We start from the raw sequence: 5,704 nt of genomic DNA on the forward strand, positions 1-5,704 counted from the left end.
GCATTAGGATTCTCATCGCTAAAGATCTGCGGCGGATACGCGTAGAACTCCGCTGGGTACTTCGGAATATAGTAGTAGTTTTCGTTCTTAATTAATATCTTCCTTGCGCCGCCGGCACCTTCGCCGTCGGCCGATGGTGGAGGCGGTGGAGTCCTCGTCGCTCCGATGTCGACGACGACTACTTCCTCCTCCTTGTTTTCTTCTTTTTTGGTCGGTCTTCTTCTCCTTCTCTTTCGTGTCAGCATCGCCGTCGGCTTTCTTCTCGTTCTGTTCCCCAGCCGCAGTCCTCGTCCTCCTTGTCAACTTGTTCTCTGCCTTCAGGCTTCTTCTCGTCTTTCATCCCCGGCTACAGTCGGTGGCGGCGGCTCCTTAGCCTTGGACTTCTCGGGATCCTCTACCGGCTTCTCCTCCGGCTCCTGCTTCACCACTGTCGCGTGCTTTCCCGTTCTCTTGAGGACGTACGCCGCCAGGATCTCCGGGTGGAACACGCCCTTCACCGTCACCTCAGACGCATTCAGGTTTGGCTCCGCTGAACGGACTCCTGTCGTCAAGGAAATAATCTTACCTTTAATAATCAATCAATTCAAAATCAATCGCACGTTGCTTCTTCAGTGGGAGCATGAATAATAAAAAAGAGATTGAATTCGCGTGCTTTCCCATCAGATTTAATTGGATGATTAAGAAATTAATGGAATAATGCATGATAAAGACCTTTCATCCTTAGAATCCTCTTCTTGATCTCTTGAGCGCAGGCTTCGCAATGCATATAAACTCTCAGCACAGCGACGATCACTTGCGGCTGTTGCAGTGCAATTGAAATGTAAAAACAGAGAGTGGAAACTGGAAAAGGCATAGCACTTGCAGAGAAAAAAAATTGATGGTGAACGATTTGAATCTTAGGCCTCGACCTTTTCCTCTCCAATAGGTTTCTGATCCTCTTCCTTCTTCTCCGGCGGCGTCGGCGGGGTAGGTAGGGGGCTTAGCAACTCCACTTTCTTTCCGCTTTTCTTTTGGACTCTCGCCACCACCTTCAGCGGATCCTCCGCTGCCTTCCTCCCCTTCACCACGACACGGTGCGTCCGGGTGTCAGCCACCACCTCCTCCACACCTTCCAATCCGAACCCATACAAAGTTTAACTATATTCGCATCAAATGTCCAGTTTCGAAGGCTTAAAAGGGCTATTTCTTCAATAGATTGACCAATACCTGGAAAGCCCCGAAGGCTCTGCCGCACCTTCCTGGCGCATCCTGCGCAGTCCATGTAGACTCTCATAACTACCTCCTCCTGCGGTTGTGGCGGAGGAGAAGGGGGAGGGGGAGTCGGAGGCTTCTCATCCGCCTCCTCTTTCTTGCCCCCATCGTTTCCGCTCTCGCCACCTGACAATAGCCATGATTTTCGATTAGAAGATGATTTAGTTGGGATGAATGGAAAAACCAAGCCATATATATGAAAATTATTGTAGGAAATTGAGTATGAATTCATAACCTAGTTTCACCTTGCCAAATGCAGGTTAATTTATATAGATTTCTAATGTGTTCAATTATTTTTTAAATTTCTCGTATTATTTGTCACCTTTTTTTATTGGTCCTTTTTTACTTATTGTAATTTATAAGTCTTTTACGTTCGTTGAATTTAGGAGAAACTAACAATGGAGTTACTAAAAAACGAGGGAGAGGCCCTGCTCAAGGGGATTATTTATATGCATGAAGGTGAAAAGTTAATAGTTGATTTCAATGAATCATTCTAGGCTATTGGACCGAATGCTGGGAAGTATTCATCATTACTTGGTTGAATTTCTCGTAATAGTGTCCAAGTTCCCTTAACATATGTGGAATGGTCTAACTTACCTGCACACGTTACAGATTATATCTGGAATGAAGTTCAGGTAAGTTCTCAATTTTTTTTTCTTCCATTTTTACCCTATTATTAATCATATCATATGACTGAAATGACAAAGCAATGTTTTTAACCTAGTTATAATAATTATGTTTGTAATTTTTTTTGTAACAAATTGTTCATATATGTACTATAAATTATATAGGAGAATAGCAATGCCCCTCTATAGCATAAGTCTGTATGCCTTAAATCTATTGGCAACAAATAAAGAAAGTGGAAGAATCGAACTAAAGTTAATTATTTTAATGGAAAAAACGTATGACCAATTGTTAGCCAATGGTCCTAATTTTGTTGAACCTGAGCAATGGAGGATTCTCATCGAGTACTAGAGTACAAACAAATTTCAAGTAATTTCTTGTCTCTAATAACATTGTTTATGATTTTTTTAATTATTGTTATTATAACCTATTCAAAAAATCTCTATTTTTCTTCTTCTGTTTTTAAGGAAATTTTAAAGAAAAATGCACTTGATAGGAAACTTGTGGAGCCAATACATAGGATCGGAAGGACTTCAATGTCTAACTTCAAAATAAAAGTATGTATAATGTTAATATACTTTGTTTTTTTGGTAACAAATGTATAAGGATTTATCATTTTTATATAGTTGACAGCTGATGGAAAGTCAATCGATCCCTTAACAACGTACATTGAGGCTCGTTGCAAAAATGGAGTTCCAGTTGATGCCGAGGCTGTAAATTTAATAGTAAACACATGCATTTATAATTCTTATATTGCTAAGACATTATCATTTTGTTTACTTGTGAAAGATCTATATTTATTGATGTTAATAAACATCTAGGGTCAAATGCAAGAAAAATTATCAATGGTACCTATTGAGGATCAAATACCTAAGTTGCGACAGAAGATTTTCAATAGTTTCATGGGAAATGAAAGTTATGGTTATGTTCACATTATGGGTTTAGGTCCTAGCCCTTCTGACATGTGTACTCACCCCTTGTTATCCAATAAACATTCAAATGAGTTAATCAAAATGATTACGGAGAAAGCGGTAGCAGAGTGTATGAAAGTAGTCGGCCACGGTCCTTCGACTCAAGAGGCCTCGGGTGAAATAATAAAATGAGATCCCAAATAAATTTATAATAATATATAATTTATCTACAATGACTCCTTCTAGCATTTCTATTGGTAAAATTTTCTATAATAGTATCAGTTTCAAGATTTTTCAAGATGTCTTTCTCGATACATAAAATTATCAATCCATTTAATCTTTCTTGAGACATTGACGATCTCATATATGTTTTCAATAATTTTAATTTTGAAAAACTCCTTTCAGCCGTTGATACTGTAACAGGCATAGTCAACAAAATTCTATAAGCAATTGCAACATTTAGATAACAATCTACACTTTGAATAAATTCAAGAATATAGATATTATCATATTTGGTAAAGTTGTTTATAATATTTTTAATTCAGTAAATAAATCATCTAACTCAACATCTGATGAGTTGTCATGAGTTAGAGTAGATTTTAAATTGACATAATATTTTCTTAATTTATCATCATTCAAAGTTCTTACTGTTTTTGAATCAAATAAAAAGCCAAATATATTTTCAAAGGTTTTCATTTGCTTGAATCTACATTTTAAAGAAGCAATTGTCATATCCACAACAACAATAAAATAATCAATTCTAAAAGACTCTTCTAAAAATAGTGAAACTTCATCATCTTCTCTTTCATTAAATTGTCTTTTCCTAAAAAATACGGCGCTTTGTTGTAAATATTGGCTCTATATTCATATCTAATGCAAGACTCTTATACTTTTAAAAAAATGAGATTACACATTCTAATTGTTTCATGGCAGAGTCAATACACATAGATTTTGATTGTAATTTCCTACTCGCCATGTTTATAGCAAAAAAGATATCATATCAAATGATCATACCAAGTAAAAATTCAAATTTTTCGATTGAATTAGCTAAACTTTCAGCTTCACTTATTGACTTTGCATCATCACAAATATTATTTAATTCAAGCAAAACTGCTCTCACTTCCACAATTTGAAATCTAATAGTTTGAACACTTTTAATACGACTTTCCCAACGACTATTCGACAAAGATTTGACGGTTAATCCGTTCATATTATTAAGTAAAATTTTTCATCTCTTAGGAGAGCTTGAAAATAATGTATATATGTGTTGCACTACTCTAAAAAAAGAAACATCTTTAACACAAGAATGTATCATATCACTAAGAGTTAGATTAAGACCATGACAAGCACATATACAATGCTCTTGGATTTATTTCAAGTAACCTCTTTTGAACTCCTTGGTGTTTTCCTTTCATATTAGAACTATTATCATAACCTTGACCTCTAATATTTTCAATACTAAGATCAAATGATTTTAACACATTTTGCAATTCGTTAAAAAGTCCTAAACCTGATGTATTATCTACTTTTAGAAACTCTAAAAAGTACTCCTCTATTTTCACTTTATTACCTGATATATTAACACATCGTACTATAAAAGTCATTTGTTCTTGATGACTTATATCTGGAGTACAATTAAGAATTATTGAAAAATATTTTGCTTCTTTAATTTTATTAATGATAACACTTTTAACATTATTAGCTAAAATAAAAATCAACTTATTCTGAATTTTATGACCTAGGTAATGATAATGAATTTCATTACTTTGAATATGTTTAATATGATCTTGCATCACATAATCAAATTCAACAATCATTTCAATTAACCCAAAAAAATTTCCATTATTGTCTTGATAAAGTTTTTCATTAGATCCTCGAAAAGTCAAACAATGTTTAAAAAGGCATTTTATAGTTGCTATTATTCTTGTTATAACTTGTCTCCAACGCTCTTTTTCTTTGAAAATTTCTCGTTGTAGGCCTTTATCAATTGTTAGATTTTTATCTAATCACATTTTTAATTCATTCCAAGTGTTCATGTTAGTTATATGTTCAATAGTATTTTCATGTTCTTTAAGTCATTAACTAAGATGTTTCCAATCTCTAAATCCATCCTTTGCTAGTGAACTTCAATTGTTTTCATATTTAAACAACTTGCAACAAAAGCAATAAACTTTATCCACATATTTACTATAAACCAACCACTTTCGGTTTCTTATTCCTCCATTACTTAAATGTCTAGAATAATGAGCACAAGAAAAATGCCTAAAAGTGTCGTCCAAAGGATATACAATATTCATTTCTCTGATAGGCCCTTTTTTAACTAGAATATCACGTGCATTGTTATCAAAATTATCCTAATTTCTTGTATCATATATATCAAGTGAAGAAATAAATTGTTCATTGATGTCAATATTCTCATTATCTACCTTATTTAAAACATTTTTTCATGCCCACTCAAATTTTCCCTTTCTTCATTAAATCGTGAATCTCATAACACTCATCTACATTATTCACAGTCATAGTTGAATTTTTTGGATTTCCATGAGAATTTTTAATAAAGAATTTATTAATATCACCTCTTTGTGATCCAGTCAATCGTTCTAATTTTTTTCTTTTTTTCCTTTTCTCACATCCAAAAAGATATTTTTTAGGCAACATATTATAATATACAAAACCACAACAATTATAAAAAAATAGATAATTCAAATTATTTCACTAGTAAAGGAAATAATAGCACATGTAATATGATAGTTTCCAATATTAATAGAAATGTCCTAGGTCATTAAGTTAAGCACCTCATCAGACAACACATGTTAAAAGAAAATTAAATCATTATCAAATTAAAACTAATTAGTAAAATTATTATACTTAAAGAAATAACAATACTAATTATAACAACACAAGTTCAGGCGCATAAG

The 5,704-nt window shown here is 33.7% G+C and overlaps 1 pseudogene; it reads right to left on the minus strand.

Annotated features, from left to right (window-relative positions):
• Nucleotides 1-317: 317 nt before the first annotated feature.
• Nucleotides 318-5,444, minus strand: LOC121978078 (annotated as a pseudogene).
• Nucleotides 5,445-5,704: the final 260 nt, after the last annotated feature.

The sequence above is a fragment of the Zingiber officinale genome, chromosome 4B (genome assembly GCF_018446385.1).
Source record: "Zingiber officinale cultivar Zhangliang chromosome 4B, Zo_v1.1, whole genome shotgun sequence".
Lineage (NCBI taxonomy): Eukaryota > Viridiplantae > Streptophyta > Magnoliopsida > Zingiberales > Zingiberaceae > Zingiber > Zingiber officinale.